The sequence below is a fragment of the Mastomys coucha genome, unplaced genomic scaffold (assembly GCF_008632895.1).
Source record: "Mastomys coucha isolate ucsf_1 unplaced genomic scaffold, UCSF_Mcou_1 pScaffold21, whole genome shotgun sequence".
Taxonomy (NCBI): Eukaryota; Metazoa; Chordata; class Mammalia; order Rodentia; family Muridae; genus Mastomys; species Mastomys coucha.
Window position 1 is genome coordinate 144327536 of NW_022196904.1, and position 14959 is coordinate 144342494.

At 41.8% G+C, this 14959-nt stretch overlaps 1 long non-coding RNA gene across 1 annotated transcript in view; it reads right to left on the reverse strand.

The window, feature by feature from the left end:
- Positions 1-4663, reverse strand: part of LOC116101079 — a 6693-nt gene extending 2030 nt beyond the window's left edge. Inside the window, exon 1 of the long non-coding RNA XR_004122773.1 lies at positions 4596-4663. This is a non-coding gene — a long non-coding RNA (uncharacterized LOC116101079). The remainder of the gene's footprint in view (positions 1-4595) is intronic.
- Between the last annotated feature and the right edge of the window lie 10296 nt (positions 4664-14959).

The following is a 14959-nucleotide window of genomic DNA, read 5'->3' on the forward strand; positions in this document are numbered from 1 at the left end:
GCCTCTGCCTCCCAAGTGCTGGGATTAAAGGCGTGCGCCACCACGCCCGGCACCTGTGGGCATCTTTATTATTCGATCAAAAACCAATCTGGGGCCAAGAACTTTAGCGTTTGTACACGCAGATTCCCAACTGAATCAAAGTATTAAATCTAGTAGATTAGATCATTTTAAGCCCCATAATTTTACGAGTAATGCCTCGTTAATTGGCAAGACTCACCTTGAGTAAGAACTAGTTTATAATGCATAAAAACACATTACATATCAACTCTTTAAAAGATATTTTCTTTATTTACATTTCAAATGTTATCTCCTTTCCTAGTCTCACCTCCGAAAAAAAACCCCTTATTCCCTTCCCCATCCTCCCCCTGCTCACCAACCCACCCTTTCTCAATTCCTGGCACTGGCATTTCTGTACACTGGAGCATAGAGCCTTCACAAGATCAAGGGTCTCTCTTCCCATTGATGACCAGCTTTGCCATCCTCTGCTACATATGCAGCTGGAGCCATGGGTCCTACCATGTGTACTCTTTGGTAGGTGGTTTAGTCCCTGGGAGCTCTGGGGATACTGGCTAGTTCATATTGTTGTTCCTCCTATGGGGCTGCAATCACCTTCAGTTCCTTGCATCCTTTCTCTAACTCCTTCATTGGGGACCCTGTGCTCAGTCCAGTGGAAAGCTGTGAGCATCTACTTCTGTATTTGTCAGGCACTGACAGAGTCTCTCAGGAGACAGCTGTATCAGGCTCCTGTCAGCCAGCACTTGTTGGCATCCACAATAGTGTCTGGGTTTGGCGACTGTATATGGGCAAAATGTTGTTTCCCTAATTTCTTTCTTAGCCTATTTATCCTTTGAGTAGAGGAAGGATACTGATTTGTTTGAGTTAATTTTATATCCAGTCATTTTTCTGAAGCTGTTTATCAGCTTTAGGAATTGTCTGGTGAAATTTTTGGGATCACTTATACATATATATATGGTAATTTCATCTGCAAATAGTGATATTTTGTCTTCTCCCTTTTCAATTTGTATCCGTTTGACCTTCTTTTGTTGTTTAATTGCCCTAGCTAGATCTTCAAGTAATATGTTGAATAGATAGGAGGGAGTTGGCAGCCTTGTCTGCTTCCTGATTTTAGTGGGATTGCTTTAAGTTTCTCTACATGCCATTTGATATTGACTATTGGTTTTTTGTATATTGCTTTTACTATGTTTAGGTATCGGCCTTGAATTTCTGAAATTTCCAAGACTTTTAACATGAAGGGATGCTGAATTATGTCAAATGCTTTTTCTGCCTCTAATGAAATGATCATATGGTTTTTTTCTTTGATTTTGTTTATATAGTGGACTAAGTTGATGGATTTCCGTATAATGAACTATCCCTGCATTCCTGTGATGAAGCCTACTTGATCAGAGTGAATGATTTTTCTGATGTGTTCTTAGATTTGGTCAGCAAAAATTTTATTAAGTATTTTTCCATCAACATTCATAAGCTAGATTGGTCTGAAGTTCTCTTTCTTCATTTTGTCTTTGTGTGGTTTAGGTATAAGGTTGTTTATGGCTTCATAGAATGAATTGGGTCGTGTACCTTCTGTTTCTATTTTGTGGAATAGTTTGAAGAGTATCAGTATTAGGTCTTCTTTAAAGGTCTGATAGGATTCTCTGCTGAACCCATCTGGTTCTGGGCTTTTTTTTTTTTTTTTTTTTTTTTTTGGTTGGGAGACTATTAATGACTGCTTCTACTTCTTTAGGGGTTATGGGACTATTTAGATTTCTTATCTGATCCTGTTTTAATGTTGGCACCTTATACATGTCTAGAAAATTGTCCATTTCATCCAGATTTTCCAATTTAGTTGAGTATAAACTCTTGTAGTAGGATCTGATGAATTTTTTGAATTTCCATGTTTTCCCTTGTTATGTGTCCCTTTTTAATTCTGATTTTGTTAATTTGGATAGAGTCTCTGGTTAGTCTGGCTAAGGGTTTATCTATCTTGTTGAATTTCTCAAAGAACCAGCTCCTGGTTTTGTTGATTCTTTGTATAGTTCTTTTTGTTTCTATTTGCTTGATTTCAGCCCTGAGTTTGATTATTTCCTGCCATCTACTCCTTTGGGTGTATTTACTTCTTTTTGTTCTAGAGTTTTCAGGTGTACTCTTAAGCTGCTAATGTAAGCTCTCTCCACTTTCTTTTTGGAGGCACTTAGCGCTATGAGTTTTCCTCTTACTACTGTTTTCTTCATGTCCTATAAGGGTATAATGTGTCTTTATTTTCATTAAATTCTAAAATGTCTTTAATTTCTTTCTTTATTTCTTCCTTGATCAAGTTATCATTGAGTAGAGGATTGTTCGGTTTCCATATGTATGTGTGTTTTCTGTTGTTTTTGTTGGAATTTAAAACCTGCCTTAGGCTATGGTGATGTGATAGGATGCATGGGATTATTTCAATCTTCTTGTATCTGTTGAGACTTGTTTTGTGACCACTTATTTGATCAGTTTTGGAGAAGGTACCATGAGGTACTGAGAAAAAGGTATATCCTTTTGTTTTAGGATAAAATGTTCTATAGATAGCTGTTAAACCCATTTGTTTCATAACTTTAGTAAGTTTCACTGTGTCTTTGTTTAGTTTCTGTTTCCATGATCTGTCTGTTGATGAGAGTGGGGTGTTGAAGTCTCCCACTGTTATTGTGTGGGGTGCGATGTGTGCTTTGAGCTTTAGTAAAATTTCTTTTATGGATGTGGTTGCCTTTTCATTTTGAGCATATATGTTCAGAATTGAGAGTTCATCTTGTTAGATTTTTCTTTGACCAGTATGAAGTGTTCTTCCTAATCCTTTTTGATAACTTTTGGTTGAAAGTTGATTTTACTTGATATTAGAATTGCTACTCTAGCTTGCTTCTTGGGACCATTTGCTTGGAAAATTGTATTCCAAACTTTTACACTGAGGTAGTGTCTGTCTTTGTCACTGAGGTATGTTTTCTGTATGAAGCAAAATGCTGGGTCCTGTTTATATATCCATTTTGTTAGTCTATGTCTTTTTATCGGGGAATTGAGCTCTTTGGTGTCAAGAGATATTAAGGAAAAGTGATTGTTATTCCCTGTTATTTTTGTACTTATGGGTAGCATTATGTTTGTGTGCCTATCTTTTTTTGGATTTGTTGAAAGATTACTTTCTTGCTATTCCTATGTTGTAGTTTCCCTCTTAGTGTTGGTGTTCTCTATCTATAATCCTTTGTAGGGCTAGATTTGTGGAAAGAATTTGTATAAATTTGATTTTGTCAGGGAAATCTTGTTTTCTTTGTCTATGGTAATTTAGAGTTTTGTTGGGTATAGTAGTCTGGGCTGGCATTTATTTTATCTTAAGATCTGTATGACATGATAGGCCTGCCTATATATGTTACTTGACCTTTTCCCCTTACTGCTTTTAATATTCTTTCTTTCTTTATTGTACTTTTTGTTTTGATTATTATGTGATGGGGGAATTTCTTTTCTGGTCCAGTCTATTTGGAGTTCTGAAAGCTTCTTGTATGTTCATGGGCATCTCTTTCTTTAGGTTAGGCAAGTTTTCTTTTATAATTTTGTTGAAGATATTTACGGGCCCTTTAATATGGGACTCTTCAACTCTCTTCTCATTTTGTTCTGTCTTCTCATTGTGCCCTGGATTTCCTGGATGTTTTGGGTTAGGAACTTTTGCATTTTCTTTAACTGTTGTGTCAATGTCTTGTAAAGTATCTTCTGACCCTGAGATTTTCTCTTTCCTCTCTCCTATTCTGTTGGTGATGCTTCCATTTGTGACTCCTGATCACTTTCCTGGTTTTTCTAACTCCAGGGTTGTCTCCTTTTGTGTTTTCTTCATTGTTTCTATTTCCATTTTTAGATATTGTATGGTCTTTTTTCATTTCCTTCTCCTGTTTGATTGTGTTTCCCTGTAATTCTTCAAAGCATTTCTGTGTTTCCTCTTTAAGGGCTTCTACCTGTTTATCTGTTTCCTCCTGTATTTCTTTAACGGAGTTACTCATGTCCTTCTTAAAGTCTCCATCATCATCATGAGAAGTAGATTTGAATCTTACTCTTCCACTGTGATAGTGTATCCAGGACTTGCTATGGTGAGAGAACTGGGTTCTGATGGTGCCAATTAATCTTATTTTCTGTTGCTTCTGTTCTTATGCTTGCCTCCCACCTTCTGATTTTCTCTAGTGCTACCTGCCCTCACTATATCTGACTAGAGCCCATCCTTCCTGTGATCCTGGTTGAGTCAGAACTTCTCAGAGTCTAGCTGTCTCTGTGATTCTGTTATTCAGTGTCTTGTGATCCTGAGATTCTGGGTGTGTCAGAGCTCCTGGGAATCAAGCTGCCTCTGAGACCCTGAGATCCTGGTGCGACCAAGCTCCTGGGATCCTGGGATCCTAAAATCCTGGGTGTGCTAGAGCACTTAGGAGTGGAGCCTCCTCTGTGGCCTGTGGAATTGGCTCCCAGGTTCAAACCCAAGATAGACAGGCACAGACCAGAAGGAACCCAAACCATTGGTCAGGTGGGGTTCCTGTGTCTCTGGATCACACTGGTCCCAGTTACGCCCAGTGGTTTAGGAATAGATGTTGTGTTCTCCTCACCCCTGATCCTTAGATCCGGATCCTGCTAGAGCAACTGGGAGTAGAGCGTTCTCCAGTGACCATGGGACTGTCCACTGAGTTCAAGCCCAAGGTATTACCTTCACATTCTATGAGACAACAATAGCCTATATTGTTTGGGAATCTCTTGGAATCCCCAGTCCATAACTGAAAGAGTTTACTTTTGCCTGGCACTGGATTTTTGTTAAATAGTTCATCTTTAGGGGAATATTATTACTCAATATGTTGTAAATCCATTTAAAATACACTATTTATGGCTAATAATAAAATAATAATAAAATACACTGTATTTTATGGCTAATAATAAGAGAGTACAAACAATGGATGCCCTTCTGGGACCAGGTTACCTCACTCAGGATGATATTCTGAAGTTCCATCCTTTGCTTGTGAAATTTATGGTGTCTTTGCTTTTTAGTAGCAGAACAGTTCCATTGTGTAGATGTACCACATTTTCTTTATCCATATCTGAAGGACATCTAGGTTGTGTCCAGTTTCTGGCTATTATGAATAAAGCTTCTATGAGAATTGTTGACCAGATTTCTTTGTGGGATGTTGGAACATCTTTGGGTACACGCTCAGAAGTGGTATATCTGTGTCTTAAGGTAGAATTATTCTCAGTTTTCTGAGAAACTGCCAAATTGATTTCCAAAGTGGTTGTACAAGTTTTCACTCCTACTAGCAATGAAGGAGTGTTCCCCTTACTCCAAATTCTTGCCAGCATGTTCTATCACTTGAGTTTTTGGTATTAGTCAGTATGTCTATTATAAGATAGAATCTCACTGTTGTTTTGATTTACATTTCCCTGGTGAGTAAGAACTTTGAATACTTCTTTAAGTGCTTCTCACCCATTTGAGATTCCTCTGGCTAGAGTTCTCTGCTTGGATCTGTGCCCCGTTTTTTTAATTGGGTTATTTGGGTTGTTGGTATTTCAAACCTAAAGAGGTCAAATAAGAAAGAAGGCACAAATGAGGGTGTGTGAGTCACACTTAGAAAGGGGGAATAAAATATTCATAAGAGGAAGATGGAGGGAGGGACTATGTGGGAAAGGGGAATGGGACAGACCTCAGGATCAGGTGTGGGGAGGGATAGAAAAGAAGGTCAGATATCCATGAGAATGAATGGAAATCTGCAACTGACTGGGGTAGGGCAGTAGAGGGCATCTCTAGGAAATGAAAGAGGATTGAGATAAGGTAGGCATCCAAAATTTAATGGTGGTATCCTCAGCTGTGACTCACAGCATTAGGGATATGGAACCTGAAGAGCCATTCCCTGTAGCCAGGCAGGAACTCCAATGGAATGGTATGGATACAAAGCCACCCACCAAATTTTGACCCCGAATTTATCCTGTTTACAAAAAATTACCAGGTTTGGGAATGGAGCAGAAACTGAGGGACTGGCCAACAAATAATGAGTCCAACTTGACATTCATCCCATATGAAGCACCAGTCTCTGACACTATTAATGATATTCTGCTATGAACATGGTGGAGCATGTGTCCTTATTACATGTTGGAGCATCTTCTGTGTATATGCCCAGGAGTGGTATAGCTGGGTCCTCTGGTAGAACTATGTCCAATTTCCAGAGGAACCGCCAAACTGATTTCCAGAGTGGTTGTACCAGCTTGCATTCCCACCATCAGTGAAGCAGTGTTCCTCTTTCTCCTCAACCTCTCCAGCATCTGCTGTCACCTGAGTTTTTTATCCTAGCCAATCTGACTGGTGTGAGGTGGAATCTCAGAGTTGTTTTGATTTGCATTTCCCTGATGAGTAAAGATGTTGAACATTTTTTTAGGTGCTTCTCAGCCATTCAGTATTCATCAGTTGAGAATTCTTTGTTTAGCTCTGTACCCCATTTTTAATAGAGTTATTTGTTTCTCTGGAGTTTAACTTCTTGAGTTCTTTGTATACATTGGATATTAGCCCTCTATCAGTTATAAGATTGGTAAAGGTCTTTTCCCAACTTGTTGGTTGCTGTTTTGTCCTATTGACAGTGTCTTTTGACTTACAGAAGCTTTGCAACTTTATGAGGTCCCATTTGTCAATTCTTGATCTTAGAGCATAAGCTATTGGCATACTCTTTAGGAAATTTTTGGATTGCAAAGTCGATCATCAATGGGAGGATTAACAGCCCTGTGAAGGTTCTGTGCCCCAGTGTAGGGGAATGCCAGGGCCAATAAGTGGGAGAGGTTGGGGTGGCAAGCATGGGGAGTGGGGAGGTAACAGGGATTTGTTCTTGTTGTGGGAAAGGAGAAGTCATATGACATGTAAATAAAGAAGATATCTAATAAAAAATAAAAATAAATAAAAATAAAAAAATGATATTCTGTTATGTTTGCAGACAGGATTCTAGCATGGCTGTCCTCTGAGAGACTCTACCCAGATTTGACTCAGAGAGATGTAGACACTTATAGCCCTACACAGAAGTGAGCTTGGAGATTCTTATAGAAGAACAAGAGGAATGATTGCAGCCCCTAACGTGATAGGACCTTGATAGGAAGAACCACAGAGTCAACTAACCTGAACTTTTGGGGCTCTCAGAGACTGAACCACAAACAAAAGAACATACAAAGACTGATCTAGCCCTCCCTGCATATATCTAGCAGATATGCAGTTTGTTCTTCATGTGAGTCCCAAACAAATGGAGCAGGAGCTATCCCAAGAACTATTGCTTGTTATGGGACATGTTCTTCCCATGTAGGGCTGCCTTATCTGACTTCAGTGGGAAAGGATATGCCTAACCTTGCAGAGACTTGATGTGCCATGTTTGGGGGATACCCAGGGGACCACACACACTCAGAGAAAAGGAAGGGGTGAGAGAAATGGCTGTGTGAGGTGATGTAAAGTGAATAAGTAAAGAGACTCTACCCAGCATTTGACTCAACTGAGAAAGATGTAGGCACTTATAGCTCAGCACAGAGTTGAGCTTGGGGATTCTTATAGAAGAACAAGAGGAAGGATTGCATTCCCTAAGTGGTTAGAAATTAAAAAGAGCATGAGAAATGAATCTATAGAAAACATAGAGTAGTGACAAGGGTGCAGGGTGTAAGCCTGACCCAAGCTAGAGTCAGAGGAACCTCAATTGAGAACATGTCTCCATAAGATTGGTGCATAGACAAGCCTGTCTGCATATTGTTAGTTATTGATTGATGTAGAAGAGCTCATCCAGACACACCTAGTGCTATTTTTAGGAAGGTAGTCCAGAGGTATATCAGAAAATGAACTGAGAAGACAAGAAAAGAAATCCAAGTAGCATTTTTCTTCCATGGTCTCTACCTCTGTTCCTGATTCTGTGTCCCTGCTTTGGATTTCTACCCTGAATATATTCAGTAATGAAATATGAAGTTTAAGCATAAGTTAAATAAACTTTTTCCTCCCCAAGTTGGTTTAGATTCTGATGTTTTATCACAGAAATAAAAAAAAATTAAAATACCATGCTGAGTAAAAGGGTCCATACATAATATCATTATGTTTTAAGTAAATTTTTGAAAATTAAAAAAATCTAGAGAACACAAGAGTAGGATGCTAGGAGACTGAATAGTTACTACTAAATAGGAAGAGGATCTCTGCACATTAAAAAGAAGCCTTGAAATCAGATATAGTGGTCATGCCGTATTATGAGTGTTATGAGGTATCCACTAGTGAAGATTGCTTGCACATGTTTTTAAGACAATAGAAAGTCTTTATTATCCATCTGGATATTACAGTGGGTATTCAAGGTATCAGTGTAGCTTGAAGCTTTTCTCAGGATGAACATTTAAGTGCAAAAGCCATATCTTGTTTTGGCAGGCTTCAATTAACAAGAACAGTTAACCAGAAGTAGAAATACAGAAGCCAAAAAGCAAGTTAGTACATTTATAGGTTTCCAAGAACTATGGATTTTGATAGATTTCATCTTTGTTTTCATTTTGGTGGTGATATCTATGTTGCTGAATTTTATGGCCTGAATGGTACTTCCATCATATAGTGTGATAGGCTTACAAATGGGGACTTGTTACAATGGGTATACTAATAATTACATATTTAGAACAGTAACTTTTATTATATTTCTTGTCAGGTTAAAAAAAGATAGACACATTAACATTAGAGATAAAAAAGTTAAGAAAATAAATTGTTGTAAATAGAGATAAATTACTACAAATTAAGCAAAACAAGCAGGCAACAGAAGAAGGACTGACTTCCTAGTGAGTTTCTAGAAATTGGTACCTTATTAAAAATCATTTTATTCATTGACCCTTCAAATAATAAACCCCTTCCTGGTTTCCACTTCACAACCATCCCTCACTTTTCCCCTCCACTTTGCCTCTATGAAGATGTTCTTTCACCCATTGACCCACACCCACCTCACCACTCTAATATCCCTCTACATTGGGGCATCAAGCTTACATAGGACCAAGGGCCTTCCCTTTGATTGATGCCAGATAAGGCAATCCTCTGCTACATATGCAGCTGGTGCCATATATCCCTACATATTTACACTTTGGTTGGTGGTTGAGTCCTCTGGAAGCTCTAGGTGGTCCAGTTAGTTGGTAATGTTTTTCCTATGGGGCTGCAATTCCTTCAGCTCCTTCAATCCTCCCCCTAGCTCTTCTGTTGCGGTCCCCAGGCTCAGTACAATGGTTGACTGTGAATATCTGCATCTGTAGTAGACAGGTGCTGGCAGAACCTACCAGGGAACATCTGTACCAGGCTCTTGTCAGCAAACACTTCTTGACATCAGCAAAAGTGTCCAGGTTTGATGCCTGCAGATGGGATGGATTCTTAGGTGGGGCAGTCTTGGGATGGTCTTTTCTTCAGTCTCTGCTCTATTTTATCCCTCATTTTCATTTGGACAGGAACATTTCTGGGACAAAAGTTTTGATACAGGAGGCTGGCCCCATCCCTCAACTGTGGGCTGTACCTGTCTACTGGGGGATGATCTCTACAGGTTTTCTCTTTCCTTTGTTGGGTATTTCAGCTAAAGTCATCAGAGTTGGGTCTTGGGAGCTTCTTACTTCCCTGGCATTTAGAGCTTTTTACCAATGAACCTGTTTGAAAATGTGTCCTTTCAACTATGAGAAAATAACATGTTTTAATTTTAATTTCACAGACTTGTGATGGTTTATTGCAGTGAAAATAAAATAAAAAGTCTTTGTGCATTAAACACTTAGTTTTCAGATTGATAAGTAGCTATAGCATGATCTGTCATGTTTTAATGTCTGTGTTTTATGTTTCTGTTAATTGATAATATAGATGGAGTCTAGGCAAAGAACTAAGTCTTTAAAATTCTTACTTTGAAAGTAGGATAATCTGACTTTTATTCTATCTACAGATGAAAGTACTCCTACTCCATCCCTATATCATGTAAATTTTGCTTTGAAATAAATTTAGAATATTAAATAAAATCACAGTCAACAATTACTCAGAGTTGTGGAGCACATAACCACAGAAGAAAGAGGCCATACATTTGAAAGTGAAAGGATGGGTATTTGCAGGTAGAGAGGATGGAGATTAGAGAAAGAATATAAAGAGGTAAGTGATTAGTTATGCAATAATCTTAAAAACCAAAAATTATTTTAAAATTAATCTGGGGAAGTAGATATAGGTAGATTTCTGAGGCTTATTTGTCAAAGACATTGTCACACTGTTTTAAAAATGTATTGATAGAATCTGAGGAAAGACTTCTGAGTTTGTGTACACAATCATGCACACACACACTACACACATATGTACCCAACTACATACATAAACCTGTATACATACTAAGACACCAATTCATGGGCACATAATTACAAAAGATAAAGATGTGTGTTCAGTTTAGTTCCCATTGTCATTCATCTGATCATCTTTCTAATTATTAGTTTCTAGTTTACAAATGACATTAAGAATGCAAAGAATCACCTCCAAAAAAGGAATAGCTTTCCTTTTGGAAACTGTAGACCATCCTTTGAATCCCATTGTAGAGCTTTGAACTCTAGTTCTGATATTAAGAGAATGTATTTCACAGAACTACTGAAAAATAATTTACAAAAACCATCTGATATCATCATTATTGAAGCAAGACATATCTTTGGCATCCTTTTATCTCAAGCTTTAGAACTGCCTGTCATTTTCTAGTAAACTCATTCTGTACACACAGTAAGAATTTATGTAAAATTCATCTCTCTGCTTCCTGACTGTAGATACAATGTAACCAGTTGCCTCATGCACCTGCTGCTGTGCCTTCACTGTCATGATGGTCTGGACCCTCAAATTGTGAGCCAGAACTAATGTTCCCCTCCCTAAGTTATCTGTATCAGCATGCTGCCACCTGTCCTATCTCTCTAGGTCTCACCATATTCACAGCAAAGGGATGACATTGTGGCTGGCTGCATGGGTACTGGAAAGAGCCAATGAGGCGGTATTGGAAGGGTAGTGACTACAGCCTTGGGACACTGGAGATAGGTAGGGCAAGCTTCACGAACATTTGTTGCAACAATCAGGAAGGTAGTGTAGAAAGACCCCAAGTTCGGATGGGTGGGCTTGTGGAGAGCTGTTTTCAGCTGTGCCCCGAGAGTGACTGGTCTCATAAACAGCCCTCATTTGGCTAAGCTAGCTGCCATTGGTTGCTTCCGCATCTGGTGACCACTCTTTTGCCACATAGCCCATTGGGATTGGCTAAGCTTGGGAGTACTCAACGGCCGAGGGTGGGCTGGAAGGCGGGGCTTTGATAGCAGGAAGGCGGGGCTTAAATAACGGCTCCAGAGAGGCAGAGAGGCAGAGTAGCAGGAGAAGCAGGAGGGGAAACATTGTTAAAAGGTTCCTGAATAAACTGCTAAAAGGAAGAGCTTGGGTCGCGTCTTTCTTGCTGGTCAGGGTGGACGTGGCATGGACTGTCGTAATCATTTAGTCTGGCTACCTCTTTAGAGACAACAGCTCCTGTCCTACGCAGGAGAAAACAATGGAGAATGTGGGGGGAGACTTTTCCAGGAGTGTTGGGCTCTATTTGGCCCTGGTTTGGGCCTTGAGGACAAACCTGAGCCTGGCTTGAGTCTTGTAAACTGTCTCAGTCATTTCTGTACTGGAGTGATTCGACATAACCTGCTTAAGCCTGCCTTTGCCTAGATCCTGCTGATGTAGAGTAACTTTGTTGGCTCCTTCAGTCACCCCATACTCCTCATCAACTTTTCCCTCCCCCTATGTCATCTCACCCCAGCCGAAAACTCCACCTCCTCTCTCAGCCCTATATAAGAGAAAGGATTGATACATAAAAATGAGTTCCTGCTTTGACAGACTCCCGGCTTGGTGTGGTTATTCTCCAGAGGCAGGAGATCTGAGCTGCGACACTCACAATCCCGCTCAGCCCCGAGAGGCTCGGCTGGACTGAGCTCTCTCCCTCTCGCCTGGTTCTGTCGGCAGAGAGCCTGCCCGGCACAGTAGGACTCCACTGTGAGCGAGGGAAGAAGGCAGGAATGTCCTCCATGTTAATGCCAATGATTTCTTGATAATAAAAGACAGTACAAGTCTGGAGTCATAGGTATGACTAATGTCTCAGCAAAATGGTAAACATTGAAACCTTCAGGATATCCCTTAAAATTTTGGGAAAGAACTCTAAAAAGATGAGTTTGAAAATACATAATTTCCCAACTATGCAAAAAGGAATTCAATATGAATGATAGGAAGGGCTTCATGAATCTAAAGGAAAAAAAGCAGGTGCAATGTGAGCCAAATTATCAGAAAGATACTAAGGAAAGATATAAAGAGATTTAGGGAATGATTGGTGACTGCAGGAGATCCCACCAGATATGCTTTTCTGTTTGTGCTTACAAGGACTTGGACCCATGAATTGACTTTGAGGTGTTCCATTTTGCAGCTCCCAGATACCCCTTCTCTCAGAACCCCTCTCCTAGTTTGTGGTCTCCAACCCCCCTTTGCTTGGGAGCGACTTGGAAGCTGGGGCTGGACACCCGCTGTGTGGAACCCTGACTGCTGCTCCTTAGATCAAAGACTTAGCAGATCTCATGCTTATGTTAAAGGTTTGCCAGATCTTTCTTTCAAGATCCTCCTCCGGTCTGGTGTTAATGGATTTTCTCGTGTTTATGTTAGATGGGCAGGTTTCGATTTCCTCTGGGTCTGGCTCCTAAGCATAACTATAAATACTGAGTGAATTACAGTAAAGCTCTCTCTCTTATCACATCTACCTGGCGTCTGTGTCCTTCCTTATTAACCGTTTGCCTTCCCAGGACTCAATTAACCCAGTTCGTGAATACCCCCGGAGGAAGGAGACCACGGGACAGTCCTCTTCAGATGGCGTCCTACATGGACCTGAGACATGGGAGTAAAGTATGAGCGGTAATATAACATGGATACAGAGATTTCTAGACAGCTCCCCAGAACTGGGGTAGACGGTTTGAGACTTAGGGGTAAGAGTGAAGCATTTTGCCCCTGGGTTGAGGACAAGATAGGCTAATTTCCTTCTAGAAAATTAAAAGATATGCACTTACAGTCTTATTTATGAGGCAGCCCCATCTGGGTTTCCAGATCTCTTTAACCGGGGCTGGGTTGAAGTTATAGCACTCAGAGCTCTCAATTCTGGCTAGATTTGTTGGCGAGGATTTTCGCCAGAGGTCGACATGTATCGACAGGGATGTTTCTGTCGAGGGACTGGCATGCCACATTTTCAGCTTTTAGGCTGGGTTTCGGCTTTAGCCGAGGTATTTTGACTGCGGTAACTCCGGGTTTGGAGGCAGTCGGCCCGAGTACAGGGTTTCAGGGGAACCATGGGACAGATACAAGCCATGCTTAGGCTAGTTCCCTGTGATATTTCTGGGGTATCCCCCTGATTTCTTATTCATGTCTTGTTACGTATTTTGATGTGTATTTTGTCGAATGAGTGATGGTCTTTTATGTTGTCAAGTGTCCTTGTGTATTATACATGTGGCCATAGTGGCAGCAGCCAAGCAGGGCCAGGGTCGCGTGGTCAGCGACTCTCCTGGTGCAGCCACCTGCTCTTAAGCAGCTCCTGGGTGCTCAGATCAGAGCAGGGATTGGCTGGACTGCGCAGAGACAACCTAAGTTCAGAGCTCACGATCCAGTGCTCCGGAGGCGGAGCGGCCAGTCCCGGGAGGGGTGGGCGTTCCCGAGTTCCGGGAGACAGAAATCCTTGACTGCCCTTGGGCAGGGCTTGGACTCTGCCTTCAGCGGCTTGGTAATACCTCCTACAACAGCTGCCTACAAGCCCGGTCCAGAGACAGAGTGCGCGGGCATCCAGCAAGGGCTCTGGCCAGTCAATCAGGACTGCAGCCGAGCTGGGCCAGGGTCTCACGGTCAGCGACTCTCCTGGCGCGGCTGCCTGCGTATCTCCTGCTCTGCTAGCCTGCAGCTCCTGGGTGGCCTGGCCAGACCGGAGCCATGACTCTCGGGGCTGTGCAGAGCCAGGCGCGAGATGGTTACCGTTCCTGGGGGTGGAGACAGCTTGGTTTAGAGCATGAGATCCTGTGCTGCGCACCCTGTTTCAATCCGTGAGCCTTTAGCTGCTCCCCTGGGGGCGTGGCCGGGGCTGGGAGAGGTTGGTGCTCCCAGAGGCTGAAATCCGTGTCTGCCTGCTGGCCTTGGGCGGGGCTCAGGCTCAGAGTTCTGAGGCTCGGCTCCATGATATCACCAGGAGCCACGGAGCCACCTGCAATGGAGTGTGGCAGACAGACAGACAGCGGCTGTGACAATGCGCATGCGCGCGGAACCCAAGAGAGCCTTTGGGAGATGGTTTTTTTATTTATCTTGGATAATTGAAAAAAATGAACAGTATAGAGAGTTTTAGAGATGCAGACCAGCTCTTAGGGAGAAGCGGTGACCATCTGTAAATCCCGTGGCTAGCTTTTCACTGGCGGATTGGTACAAGACAGGCAGGGGTTGTGGAAGTCAGTCCTAGGACTACATTTCCCAAACTGCCTTGCAGTAGTCGCTATTATGTGCATGCGCAGTACCCTAGAGCACTATTTATTTTCTACTAGGCACTTTCGTTACTACGAGCTTTATCCAGTGATATATTAATTTTCTAGTTGGCGGTATTCTGCCGATCAGGTCAGTGTAAGTGTGTGCTACTAGCCGCCGGTCTGGGGCCGCGGGAGGCCCCAGTTTTGGAACCCCCTGGGGGCCAGGGAGCCTTGCACTCAGGCCGTGCCCCTCACGGCTGCAGCCATGGTCCGCCGCCCCCGGGCTCCCACTCTGCAGCTGGGTGGCCCAGTGTCTCCTGCGCGTGCAACTGCCAGCGCTTTTGTTCCCCAACATGGAGATCACAGAGCTAGGGTTCGTGCATATCAAGGTGATCATAGAGCAGGAAGTACAGATAAACAACATAGCGGGTGCTAGACAGACTGGATGATCAGAGCAAGT